At 47.0% G+C, this 14,894-nt stretch overlaps 1 protein-coding gene across 1 annotated transcript in view; it reads left to right on the top strand.

The window, feature by feature from the left end:
- LOC147747232 (sterol carrier protein 2-like) overlaps window positions 1–14,894 on the top strand; it is a 382,719-nt gene that overhangs the window by 337,897 nt on the left and 29,928 nt on the right. The gene's annotated exons all lie outside the window — the stretch shown is intronic.

A 14,894-nucleotide genomic window follows, 5' to 3' on the forward strand; every position in this document is an offset into this window, starting at 1 on the left:
GCTGCAGCACCTATGTAAGATAGACTTTCAATTTGGTTTAAACTTCTCAGCAATTAAGCATAGGGAGTGCGCTTCCAACCCCCTTCAATTACTGTATCAGCGTGGCCTGCTATGAAAATAAATAAAGTGTTGTGAGAGAACATGTCCTGTCTGCAACAGCAGGCAAGTGAAAACCAATTCAGAAAATAGTGCTCCGAGGCTGTAATTAAAACTTAGAGAAACAACACATGTAATGGGGGGTGTCCTCATGGGAGGTTAACAAATGAGACCAAGCGGTACTAAGCCTTTTGACCAATGAAAAGCCACAGTTTACAAAGGACAAGGACACAAGCCAATGAAAAATATGGCTGGAGCTTCAAATCCATACCTGAATACTGCACGCCTCGCAGAGCAGCGCATGCGCTGCCCAGGCTCATCCTAAAAAAAACACAACATGACTGTCAGCCCTTAGGTGGCTTCATTTTCCACTGTAAATCATTGTATTGAACGAGCAGAGCATCCGAGGGCGTGGGTGTGACCAGGACTACCATAGAATGCCATGCATCAAATGTAGCCCTAAGGATGCCATGCAGGGCACCTTTCTGTTTTTCTTTTGTTTGTTCATGCATGTGTGACTGTAAAATTGCAGGTGCAGGCTAGTGTTTGCCTTGGATGTTAGAGTGAGGGAATAACAGTGTGTGCCTGTGTACGTGTCTGTATGTTCATGCCTATTCTTTTTGATAATTGCCTGTGTTTGTATACAGTGCCTCGGTCAATTTTAGGGTCTTTGTGCTCCTTTGCTGTTTGTGTATGTGAGTATACATGCTTCTGTCTTCAATGAGTGCGTGTGGTTGTGTTTATCTGCTCTGGTACTGTGGTTGTGCGAGTAGGCATACTTCAGTCTAGAACTATCGTCATCACAAGTGACTTCCTTTAAAATTACAGAGAGGAGGACTGTGTAGTCTTGATAAGTTAATGAGCCTTCCCTATGGCTCCCAGCCTACGCTGCATTCCTTTGCTCACCCCACCCACTTTTCTCCCAGCATCTCAATAAACCGGAGCGGTTCGTGTAAAGCAGCCCAAAAATACCTTAATTGCTCAGGCCTTCCCTTGCCTCTCACACCATTAAGTGGAGGTTCAGCGCCATAAGGGGGCCCATCTGAGCCGAAAGCCCTGCATGCAGAAACCACCCACTGTAAACACATCCTGCTCCTTCTCACCCCTGGTAAACATTACCACTATGAGGACATTTTAGAAATCCTGAGTTATCAATTGCACTTAAATTCACTTCAGACCAAGGAGAGGGAAGACCCTTGTTCTTTTCTGCTCTCCCACTCTACCCCTCTCCAGTACTTCTCCAGGTCCCACATCTGACTGCTGTATATTTTTTTTCCACACATGCTGGTATCTTTAATATGGGGACAGGATGTGGCCTAGCTGCTGGAGCTGCCGGCTTTGTAACTGCAGAACCAGATTGGAATCATCTTTAGGAATTCCATGTAGACCTTTTAAATCAATGTGTAAACTTGGCTCACTGTACAGTGCTACAAGGACGATCCACAGGCCGTGCATCAGCAGCGTCAGGTGAGAAACTGTACGCGAGAAAGGAAAACCCCGCGATATGAACAGCGCCAAAGCCTTTAATCACAGCCAAACTTGTTGCTGAAGTACTATTTAATATCTCTTTCGTGCTGTCCTCCTCAAGATCAGCGGTGGACCACCGTTTGCCTGCATCACTCTTGTATGTGTGCTTCTGTCTTGGATGAGTGCCTTTGTGTCTGTGTGTGCGGTTGTGCCGCGTCTGTGCTTAAATGTGAATGTTGTGGGTGATTGTGTATGCTTTTGTTGTTGCGGCCCCTTACAGTAGTGGCAAAAGTGGGCCTTCGTGCAATGCACTGGTCATTGCAGTTCCCATCCACCACTAGCAATACAGCTACATGGCAATCAGCAGGGTTGTCCTTCCTTCGATTGGTACAATACCCCAATTCCCAACGGTGTTCCCTTGTGTACACGTGCACTACTAAGACCTAATCTCTTTAGAACAGCACGCTTAATAATGTATGGCAAGCAGTCGATCCTCTATTCTGAACTGTCTTACAGGATTTTACTACAACACAAGTCTGAAGAATCTGCATTCCCCTGCACCCGTTTTAGTTACTCACACAGCTGTTTCAATTCGCACCTCATTCAGCGCCAGCCATTGTCAAGGTACCTGTGTAAAATGTGAAATAGCCTTTCCACCAGCTCTTCGGGAGGAGGCGGAGGACCCCGTTTGAACCGCAGCATTTCCTGCTATTAATAATTTTCATTGGCTGACAAAATCTGCCAGGGCTGCTTTCAGTTCCCAGTCCAGCCAATGGCTGTGGTCAGGTTCACTGTAACATGACACAAACACTTGCTTGCCTCCTAGTTACATCTGCCGCTTAAATACAAGGGCATAATACATTTGGAAAGTTGATGGGAAACAATGTTATTATTAAGGCCGAGAAGGAGAGTGAGCTGCACCCCCTTACCTGCTGCTGTGCATGGGCTGCTGCCGGTGGGGTGGCCACTTATTTAGTGGGGCACCATTGGAATATGGCACTCCGACTGGGCCCGGCCAGTTCGCCGCAACCACAAATCTGTACTCCCGTTTGGCAGGCGCTGGCAACGTCAGTTTAAACCCTTCTTGGGCTGTATATCCTGCTGTGGCTCATTGTAATCAGCCAATGAGAAGTGTGTAAGCATACCTATATACTACAGGAGAGCGCAATCTAGCTGCCATCTGATTGACTGATTGCACCCAAGCCTCAGCAGTCCGAAAGCACGTTGCAATCAGCCAATCAACACCTTTTCTTTCCCACATTTATAGTGTTTTCAAACATTTTACCCTGCTGCCCCCTAAAGCCTCGTACTGGCACTGCACTAGATGCAGTAAGGACTCCGTTTAGCACAGTGAAGTAGTGTGGCTCACTGGTTAGAGGCGGCAGACCCGAGAGCAGAGGACGGCCCGGGACCAGGGTTCGATTCCCGGCGCGGCAGGTTTCTGGACCAGGGTCAGCGGACTCGATAATTCTCTCGCCTCGGTGCCCACTCTGATCAGCGATCACACTCGGCAACTCTGGGCATTAGCTCGCCTCATCTTCACTAACGGCCCAACCAGACCGCCGGGGATGCCTGGTCTCACCCTGGAGATACCCATTAAGGGACCATCTCTCAGGGAAGCCAGGAAGGGTTTCGCAGCAGTCAAAGCGCCTTGGGACCCTACGGGTAAGTAGTGCGCTATATAAATGCCTATACATACATACATTTACACAGTGGCAGAGCTCACTCGCCACGCTGGTCAAGTAAGCCTGAAAACTGGCTCATCCTGAAGGAAAACGACTTGCCATAGCGAGTGGGCAAGTACATTTTTCGAGGCCTGTTAAAGTAACGTTAAATTTGGGTGACTATGTCAGCGACAACATTAACGTCTCTGGGACGGGGGGCGTGAGCCCCCTCACTTTTTTTGGAACTGTTGGCCCCAGTTGTGGACTCCCGTATGCCTATAATGGTTCAATGAGGGAGGCAGTGCGCCCCCTCTGCTTATAAAATGCATCCTTAGGGATGGGCTCCTTGGGGCCTATAATGGCTCGGGTATGGGTGATGCGTGCCCCTCTCACCTTATTAAATGCGGCCCAGGGGGTAGGCTCCCCAGGGCCATCATTATCTTTCAAATACCACTTGTGATACATTCAGTGGCGTGCCACAAAACAACTTGTATACAACACCATAGGCATACATATAAAATATCAAAGCATTACATTGACAACATTACATTTATCCTTATGTGCCATCTCAGGTCACAATTAGTGCATATTGTGGAAGGGATGTCCTGCAGTGTAACCCTAAAAACGGTTACATGTTATTGGATATTTGGGGACATATTTTTCCCCTCAGTGATGCATTCCATACGGTACTATGCGGCCCTTGTGTGGTCGTAGATCGTTTATGTGGTCATGGAGGTATCCATACTCCCCTCGCCTGTTTTTTGAATTAATTCCTTATTTCTTATTAGTAGAATGACTCCTGGCCATTTGAGTTCATATGCTGACACATTTCGACCTTCTTATTGGGCCTGAGTGCTTTTTGAAGGTCTTCTTTAGGGCTGGCGGAATATTTGTGTAGGACAGATTGAAGGAGGTGAAAAGTTAAATTATATTACTGAACCCCACAGAGTACAGAGTGTATGGATTTTAGCACTGGTTAGCAGTTGTAAAGTGCCCGGAGTGCTAAAGCCATAAAAAAACGAGGTTATAAAAAAAGGGAGGAGGAAGGTAATAAGTTTGGGGATACCCCTCAGAAAGTCTCGGAAATAGGTATTTAATATTTTTGTTTTGCCTTTCAGTCATATGATGTGTTTATTAAACTGCACAGTGGCATTTCAGGCCGAGTCTGGAGAGGGACGCGTTCTAATTTATGGTACCTGGAAATGAGGTTGGGAGTAATTGCTACCATTACAGTATTCAGGTTTGTTCTTTCAACCAGGAAACATTTTTCTGTGAAACGTACCCAAAAACCGTGACGGTGCATACTGTGAGGCCCTATACTCTTTTTGATAAGGGCAGAAAGCTGCTCCTTTACCTATCCGCAGATTATTTATATTTTTAATGCTCTGTCCGGCTGTAGGAAGGGTAGTGTTTCACAAGAGAACTCACATTGTAAAAAGGGTAGCCCTGTAGTGTCACTGCCTCCAAGGGTCCTGCCCCTCCGTGAATCCTAACGGACGTGGGTCCCAAGCTTTTTCACAATGGCAATTATCAGAAATAGAATAAGGAAATTCCCTCACTATTGTCTTTTTCAGTGGGGACGTGTTCATAGCCCTGAAGAGAGTCCAGCACCCTCTAGGGGCACCAGTGGACTGAAACATGTTGGCACTAGGGTTTTAGGACCATAATAACCTAACCAACCCTTTTGATCTTTAATTTTAATATCCCTGACAGATCCAAGAATAAAGGGAAACTGGGATCTGTCCGCAGATTTTTATTCTTTATTCCCCCTGGCCAATAAGATCTCTTAATTGCTCCCTGAAATACGGCCGCGCCCACCCTGACTTTTAGGCATCAGGATGACCTGATGATGAAGCATGACACCACTAGGGTGTGTGAGGGTAAATAAAATAAAAGGACGTGCTTCCTTCCCCACCGTCTAGTAGACCCTCGTCCTTAGTTTCACATAGGGACTTCCCATCACTGTTGGATCAGGTTCCATCCCAACGGAAGTCGTGAACACGATTTCTGTACTAGAGGAGTACCTACTGTGATCTAGTGTTAACACATGGGAGGGTGTGCTCCTTTTTTAGAGTTCCTCTCGGCCCTTACATTAGTGAGGAGGTTCGCTTCCTCATTATACCTTTGTGTACCACAAAACATGACTGCCTGATCCTTCACAAATGAAAAGAGCCAAGCAATGGCTTTTATTCTGGATACTAACCTAGCTGACTAGAAATGAGGACCCGGAATTAAAGACAGCTGTGTGATCCAAAAGGATAAGGGCAGCAGAAGCAACTTCGTCCTAAGGATGTTGCTACTGGTTTATGATGACCAGAGCAGCTTCTTTACCGTGGGTGACTGTCACTGTTGAATCTAGATACCTAATGAAGATTACATATTACTAGAGCACAATTTTTAAAAGTTGTAATATACGAGCCAGACAAGTGTATAAAGGAGATCCTGACTTAACAGGTAAGAAGGATGCTGTGGTATCACTAGTATTTAGAGATTTGAATTCAGCCAAGACTGGATAATCTCTTTCAGAGGCATCAGGAAGAATTTCAGGGATAGTACCAATGAGAGTCAATCAAGATACATTTAAGAATTTTCCAGATGAAAATGGAAGTCCAAGACCGACAAAAGTGTTAAATGGTAGCAACCGATGAGTCATAAGAAGCAGATGTTGAAAATTCAGTAGGGTATAGCACCCTCCATAGCCACAATAATATTAACTCCTTCCCTCGATAGGTTTTATATGATGGAGAAATCTACCCGCAGATTTCCTACCATACAATATTCCCTAGGCGTCAGACTTGATCCAGAAAATCTTAAGCCGGTGGCATCAATTGGTTCCATGTGGTCTACGCCAGATGTGACATGCACATCGCCTATTAGGTGCCACCCCAGCACCTAACGTTAGTTCTTTTCTTTCCATGTCATCAACGCAGATCCAGAGAGTGCTTTCTCAGTCTGTTTTTTTTAGACTATTTTTCTGACGATTTGTCAACCCGTTTTGAGCCTTTTGCTTCCAGAGTGCTCAGGGATGTCCCCTAAAGACCTGTGGTTGCTATGACAGACCCCCACTTGGTTTTCGTCTGGTGACGGCCTCGCCATGAATCCAAAGATGGTATTGGAGGGCCCGATTCACAGAATGAATTTAAGACTCAATTCTATACTAACTTAAGACAGACTTAAGACAGACTTAAGACAAAATCCTAACTTAAGTCTGTCTTAAGTCTGTCTTGAGTCTGTCTTGAGTCTGTCTTGAGTCTGTCTTGAGTCTGTCTTGAGTCTGTCTTGAGTCTGTCTTGAGTCTGTCTTGAGTCTGTCTTGAGTCTGTCTTGAGTCTGTCTTGAGTCTGTCTTGAGTCTGTCTTGAGTCTGTCTTGAGTCTGTCTTGAGTCTGTCTTGAGTCTGTCTTGAGTCTGTCCTGAGTCTGTCCTAAGTCTGTCCTAAGTCTGTCCTAAGTCTGTCCTAAGTCTGTCCTAAGTCTGTCCTAAGTCTGTCCTAAGTCTGTCCTAAGTCTGTCCTAAGTCTGTCCTAAGTCTGTCCTAAGTCTGTCCTAAGTCTGTCCTAAGTCTGTCCTAAGTCTGTCCTAAGTCTGTCCTAAGTCTGTCCTAAGTCTGTCCTAAGTCTGTCCTAAGTCTGTCCTAAGTCTGTCCTAAGTCTGTCCTAAGTCTGTCCTAAGTCTGTCCTAAGTCTGTCCTAAGTCTGTCCTAAGTCTGTCCTAAGTCTGTCCTAAGTCTGTCCTAAGTCTGTCCTAAGTCTGTCCTAAGTCTGTCCTAAGTCTGTCCTAAGTCTGTCTTAAGTCTGTCTTAAGTCTGTCTTAAGTTTGTCATAAGGTAAAATCCTAACTTCTGTGAATACCAAAAGGAGTAAGTTCATTCTGTAAATACCAAAAATAGTAAGTGCATTCTGTGAATACCAAAATAGTAGTAAGTTTAGGATTGAGACTTAAGTTCATTCTGGTAATCGGGTCCGGAGTGTTCCTCCAAGCTTCTCCAGGCCTTGTCATGAGAAAGGTCCCAGACCTTCTCGCTGAGCCGTTCCCGGCACTTGTCATCGCGCTCGAAGTTGTTGTCGGGTATGTCGCACAAGATATCTATAAAATGTAAGAAGTCAGTACACTCTTGGACTTCACCACGCCTGTTCAAGTCTTCAGATAAGGCGCTTGAATTATGCCACCGATCCAGATCCCGCTCCCATATGTGAGTTGTGGAGCCTGAGTCTAGGTTGGCTCCCCGTCTCACATACCCAATTAAGAGCTTTATGAGGCCAACCACCTCATTTGATACTGCTATCTTACATGAGACAGTCCTTTGGCCTTAGTTTAGTTCTCTATGCAGAGGATACTCAAATAATTGTAAAACTAACCGGTCACCTCAAGGGACGAAGAGGATCAACTAGTGCTTTATTATGAGATTCTACCACATGGTGGCACTGTAAGTGTGTTTTTTAGCAAAGTCAATTACTATTTAATATATCTTAATAAAAACGTGAGAAAACTAGGAAGAACTTAAACATACTCTTTACAGTGATATGTGGGTAGCACCAGCTGCAATCGGCCTGTGTGAAATACCTTGGCTCCTAATTCTTTACAAATTTAGCACGGGGCTCAACTATGTGATTGCTCCTCCAAGCTCCAATATTGGATGACAGCCCTTCTAAAGTGTAACAGTGGCAAGACGGAAATCCTATGCCCATTAAACCCTCACCTTTTTGGGAACTACCATTTTGCATCCCTCCCCTCCCCCATCTTGAACACTGTGTCCACCCCTGTGAAAGATCTCTGTGTAAAAGTTGACACTTCTTACTTAGCCAGATCAGATTTTTTAGCAGTGAATTGCTGTTTTCCAGTTGTATTCAATAAAACAGGTTTTGTACCTTTTTCCATTTCCTTATAAGGTTCAAATGTGGAATGCTTTTTTGTCAACTTGCTTGGACTACAGTAAATCGGTTTATCTTGATCTGCCAACCGTTTTGATTCAGAAGTTGTTACTGATACAAAACTACCCTGCAAGACTGGACCATATCTCACAGGCAGGAGCCTGAATTGTTTGGTCTCAAGTGAAAGAGTGAATTTTTAATTCAATGTGGTTGGTGCACAAAGCCATTTTTAGGTCTCGCCTAGCTATTGCGTGAGCGATGCTGTGCGAGATATTAAGTAAGGGGCTTCTGAAAGTGCTCCCAAAGGCTGCTGGCGGATCCCATGAGCCACAGGGTCAAGGCTGATTTGCATATGGCCATGTCTGAACTGGGGGGGGGCTTGGTAAGCAAATTAACGATGGATTAAACCCAGATCTGTGACTGGGTTGATGTTTTGCCATTGTGCAACATTCCGTCCATCATCTTGTGTGTTTTGCTGTTCACCCTATGTGGGAAGGGTATGCCCAGACGTGGGTCCTGTGCTCACTATGCCACTGGAGTCAAGCCATCCTGCCTGAAGACGGCTGATAGCCAGAAACTGGTCCTAAGATACTTGATTCCGGTCCAGGGAAGACATGGCTTGGTAGTTCAGACTTGACTGTTCCCATGAGGCACAGGGTCAAGGCAGATTTGCATATGGCCATGTCTGAACTGGGGTGGCTTGTTGAGCAAAACAACGATAGATTCCACCCAGATCTGTGACTGGGGGTGAATATTTTGCCATTGTGCAACATTCCGTCCATCATCTTGTGTGTTTTGCTGTTCACCCTATGTGGGAAGGGTATGCCCAGACGTAGGTCCCATGCTCACTACGCCACTGGAGTCAAGCTATCCTGGCTGAAGACGGCTGATAGCCAGAAACCGGTCCTAGGATACTTGGTTCCGGTCCAGGGAAGACATGTCTTGGCAGTTTGGACTGGACTATTCCCATGAGGCACTGGGTCAAGGCTGATTTGCATATGGCCATGTCTGAACTGGGGTGGCTTGGTGAGCAAAATAATGATGGATTAAACCCAGATTTGTAACTGGGGATGAATATTTTGCCATTGTGCAACATTCCGTCAATCATCTTGTGTGTTTTGCTGTTCATCCTATGTGGGAAGGGTATGCCCAGACGTGGGTCCCGTGCCCACTACGCCACTGGAGTCCAGCTATCCTGGCTGAAGACGGCTGATAGCCAGATGCTTGATTCCGGTCTAGGGAAGACATGGCTTGACAGTTCGGTCTGGACTGTTTCCATGAGGCACAGGGTCAAGACTGATTTGCATATGGCCATGTTTGAACTGGAGTGGCTTGGTGAGCAAAATAACGATGGATTAAAAGCAGATCCGTGACTGGGGGATGAATGTTTTGCCATTATGCAACATTCCGTCAATCATCTTGTGTGTTTTGCTGTTCAGCCTATGTGGGAAGGGTATGCCCAGACGTGGGTCCCGTGCTCACTACGCCACTGTAGTCGAGCTATTGTGGCTGAAGACGGCTGATAGCCAGAAACCGGTCCTAGGATGCTTGATTCCGGTCCAGGGAAGACATTGCTTGGCAGTTCGGTCTGGACTGTTCCCATGAGGCACAAGGTCAAGACTGATTTGCATATGACCATGTCTGAACTGGGGTGGCTTGCTGAGCAAATTAACGATGGATTAAACCCAGATCTGTGACTGGGGGTGAATGTTTTGCCATTGTGCAACATTCTGTCCATCATCTTGTGTGTTTTGTTGATCAGATTATCAGTGACACACACAAAGCTAATGCAATCGAGAACCTGAAGATAAACCACAGGGGATGGGGAGCGAAAGCAACCTAGTGATGGACAAAATGCCTTGCAATTACGCAAAAGGAAGGGGGGCGTGCGTGCGGCACGGACACCCTTCATTTCGGTAACTAACTGTTGAGGAGCTATTGTGGGGAGTCACGGGCCAACCACATGCATAGAGCAGTACCCGTCAACGTGTGCCCGCTGTCTTTGAGAACACCACAAATGCCACCAGAAGAAAGGCCTCTGGACAGCCCCTTAATGCTCGCTCCCCATATTTCACGTTTTAAGGAGCTGCTGCTGCCCCCCTGGTTCTGGCTCCACTGCTCAGCTGCGAGTGATATGAGGCACGTGCTACTAGCCTCTCACTATCCCGCCAGCTAGCGATGCGGTGCACACTACAGCGCATCTGCTGCTGCACCAATCGTTGCACAGGCGCTACTGGGCGTGCACATCAGCATGGACCGTGTTCCTCGCACGCACAACAGTTCACTAGTTCTTGCACCAATCCTACACAGACACACTCTCTCCCCCTCCCTCGGAGCGAGGCTACATCAGTAGACCCCACACACACACCCTCCATCCAACACATCGCCCTCCGTCACAAGATTCTTGCCACTAGTGCAGGCCTGTCCCTCACTTAGTGACACCCAACATTCCCCCACCTCACAGGGAGTGTCGAACGGGGAGACGAGACAAAATGAGACGACAATAATTTGGAAGACCACATCCCGCTTATTACACACTGTTTCCATACGACGTAGAGCCTCTGCAACCCCGGGAGTAGTGATGTGTCTGAACAGACCCCCCTGGATATAGCGGCACAAAAATGAAAATTTAGCGGCACAAAAATGGAAATTTAGCGGCACAAAAATGGAAATTTAGCGGCATTTTATTATGGGATTTTTTCGACACGAAAAACACAGATATCTTATTGTTTGAGTTATTTTACAACATGGAGCTATGTACATTTTGTTTATTCACAATTCAGCCCATTTGTTTTGGTTAAAAGGCATGTTAATCTTGACCATGTACGTTCAGTTCTTCTGAGCACTCCAAATCTAGACCAGTATTGTGCTGCTGGTTATAATGTAAAAACAATAATACCAAGATCATGCAGCACATTTCAAAATGCGGTAAATACAAGTCAAGTGCTTAAAAATCAATCCACCTAACATCTACAGTTGAAAGTGGTGGAGAAATAATGTTGCTAAAACCTGCACAGCTAAAATATGAATTAATCTGTGGGCAACCCTGTGACAAAAAGCACCGGAAAGAAAAAAAAATGGACTTTGGGCTCCAAGGAATGCAATGTGGGCCCCCTGGGCCCGCCACGTGCCCCGTGTGCGGCAGGCCCCACCGGAAAGAAAAACAAACTGACTTTGGCCCCCCTCTGGACCTGCCGCGTGCCCCGTGTGCAGCGGGCCCCACCGGAAAGTGAAACAAACTGACTTTGGCCCCCCGGGGCCCGCCGCGTGCCCCGTGTGCGGCGGGCCCTACCGGAAAGTAAAACAAATTGACTTTGGCCCCCCGGGGCCGGCCGCTTGCCCCGTGTGCGGCGGGCCCCACCGGAAAGTAAAACAAATTGACCTTGGCCCCCCGGGGCCACCCGCATGCCCCGTGTGCAGCGGGCCCCACCGGAAAGAACAACAACTGTAATTTGGCCCCCGGGGCCCGCCGCGTGCCCCGTGTGCGGCGGGCCCCCACAGTAGCAGCAGGAAGGTACGTACCTGTACTCGTCGTCCCGGTCCTTGCTCCCTCCAGCGCTCCCTCCTGGCTCCTGCTTGCTCCCTCGCCGCCGGCTGCCGAGGAAGGTACCTGTACTCGTCGTCGTCGTCCCGGTCCTTGGCCTCCTGCTTGCTCTCCCTCGCCGCCGGCTGCTTCCACCTTCACCTCTTCCTGACCTGGGTGTCCCGCGAAATGCTGGATCGGGGAGAGTGAGGAGGCAATAAGAAGACGAGCGCGTCCGAGAGCAGAGCAGTTTTTATTGGCTCTCCGCGTGTGCCCAATGAAAACGGCGGATTTTGCGGTCGGTTTGCCAAAAATCGCAGGATTTCCACAAAGCTGCAGATTTCGCAATTTTTTTGGGGGAAATCGCGATATCCTGGGGGGTCTATCTGAAGCCATCACTGTATCCGTGCGGAGACCCAGGTCAGTTGTTTTAACCCACTGGGAGGGGGTTTGAAGTGTCATCTATTCGGTATATCTGCTGTTTCATTGGGATCAATTATTGCAGCACAGAGGCTGTGGCTCTCTGGAATTCTTGTGTTGTAACGTATGCGACGGGTGCAACAAATTATACAAAGAACATGATTTTCACAAACATTTCCTGCAGTTTATCAAGAGTAAAATGACTTTATAAATGTTTAATTCACCGAGCCGCTGTTACAAAGAAGGGTTTCCGAGGACACCAGGGCTTGATTTTAACAAGCATTTGCAATGCAATAGGTCTTAATAGATTAAGCTATTGGCATTGTAAATGGCAATGCCTTTCATTTATGTTTTTAAAAACCAACATGTAAATAAAAGGCATTGCCATTTACAATGCCAATAGCTCAAACTCTCATTACTGCGAGACCTATTGCATTGCAAATGCTTGTTACTCCTGGTCGGTGCCGCTACCAGAGTTTGGCGATATTCCCCTGACTGCTGTTAAAGATCTAAAAACAACGTTCTTCTGGAGATTCCTAAGTTTTGTCTCAAGACCACGGGTGGTAGGTCCTTTTCTTCTGCAGAAATAAAATGGAACCTCATGCCCATGTACCTATGCCAGAATCTCACGTTCTGAAATTCTATCCCCTCAATGACTTTGGTCTCTTGCTTTGTAGTCTGTTTTGAAAAGTTACGATGTTGACTTAGTTTTTTTTGTTTAGCAGCAAGAAACCCTAGTTACGGTGTATGCTGGGTTTTACAAACACATCTAAATTAAACTGAAAATTGTCAGATACTTGCAATGTAATTGTTGACCTCTCATTGTTCTTAAATGTTACATTGTTTACAAAACTGTCACTACCAGAAACAGCTGCTGCTGAGACAAGCTTCACCTCATAAACCTACTTTGTCATCACAGGATATTTTGCAGCCCATCAGTGTTAGTTTAATTTGCTTATATCAACAAGCATTGGCATAGCCAAAAGGTCTCGCAATTGGGACCTAATAAGTGTTTAGTAATGCAACAGTTGGTGTTGTTGCACCAAGGACATTCTGCTGCATAACTAAATACTTATAGGGTCCAAAACGCGAGGCCTATTGGCTATGCCAATGCTTGTTCGTTTTTTGTTGCTGCTTTGTTTAGGTTGCCAGATCTACTATAGCTGGACATGGTTCTTGTTAACAGTTCTTTCCATCAAATGAACTTGTTTTCATTGCTCTGAATGTTGTTTCCATTCTGGTTGTAGGAAGCAGTAATTCCTGGGGGTGTGGGGGCTGCCTAGCTGTGCGCCTAACTTTGCAAATGAGAAAAAGCCTGGTGTAGGCGTAATTTACAAGTGTGGTCTGAGTGAGCCCCAGGCAGCATGACTCACTAACACAGGAGTTCATGCACTGCACCTGCATACTCCGCATGGTTTAAGGAAACTCGACCCACTCCCTCCCATGCTTCGAACACATATTTACCAAGAAACTCTGAGAAGAGCCTGCCTGCTGCACTGACGGCTGGTGGTGTGTGTCCCTGGTGGAAGCGTGCACTGACGGCTGGTGGTGTGTGTGTGCCTGGTGGAAGCGTGCACTGACGGCTGGTGGTGTGTGTGCGTCCGGTAAAAATGTGCACTGACGGCTGGTGGTGTATGTGCCAGGTGGAAGCGTGCACTGACGGCTGGTGGTGTGTGTGCCCGGTGGAAGCGTGCACTGACGGCTGGTGGTGTGTGTGCCCGGTGGAAGCGTGCACTGACGGCTGGTGGTGTGTGTGCCTGGTGGAAGCGTGCACTGACGGCTGGTGGTGTGTGTGCCTGGTGGAAGCGTGCACTGACGGCTGGTGGAAGCGTGCACTGACGGCTGGTGGTGTGTGTGCCTGGTGGAAGCGTGCACTGACGGCTGGTGGTGTGTGTGCCCGGTGGAAGCGTGCACTGATGGCTGGTGGTGTGTGTGCCTGGTGGAAGCGTGCACTGACGGCTGGTGGTGTGTGTGCCTGGTGGAAGCGTGCCCTGACGGCTGGTGGTGTGTGGGCCTGGTGGAAGTGTGCACTGACGGCTGGTGGTGTGTGTGCCTGGTGAAAGCGTGCACTGACGACTGATGGTGTTTGTGCCTGGTGGAAGCAGGAGCATTCACAGTGAGAAGACACAAATGAAACTGATGAAGAGGATGGGGAGAAGGGAGGGGGAATGCGAGCAGAGGAGCATCATTTACAGCTAGAAGACACAAAGGAAGCTGGCCAGGAGGTAGGGGGAAAAGGGAGGGGGTAGTGCAAGCAGAGGAGCCTGATTACAGCAATAAAAACACAGATGGCAGCCTCTGGTGGCACTTTAAAAGCCACTTACTAAATGTCTCGAAGAGACAGCGCACAGGCGAGACCTAAAAACGCAAACGAAATATAATTGGACAGCCGTTTGCTGACAAGTTTGGCTGTGCCAAGTCATGTGTCAGATTAAATTGGGATAAATCATGTAGTGCACCATAGGGCATGTTTCAAGAATCTTTCGTATAAACATAGTGCTTACTGCATGTGTACTTACAGATTTACACCCTTCCTTTACCAGCACAGGAAACGTAACCGGATACTAATGTGTGAAAAAGGATTCTCTATTTAAGTCAGGAAAAACCACAATATTGTTACCTTTTTTTGTCCCGAAGACATATTTTCAATTGTATCACCAATAAATACAGTGTGGTGAGTTGCAGGACATAATTTCCAACTTTAGAGAGCTAAATGTACAAGCTAGAGAGTTCTTTTTCCTTATGTAAACTATGGCCGAACTGCTTTCACGTTCTCATTTAGCTATTATTAGCTAGCATGTAGTTTTGTGTCTCAGTGCTGTGTAAGTACTGGGTGATTCCACATTACACACTGAC

Source organism: Lissotriton vulgaris, chromosome 1_1 (assembly GCF_964263255.1).
Source record: "Lissotriton vulgaris chromosome 1_1, aLisVul1.2, whole genome shotgun sequence".
Lineage (NCBI taxonomy): Eukaryota > Metazoa > Chordata > Amphibia > Caudata > Salamandridae > Lissotriton > Lissotriton vulgaris.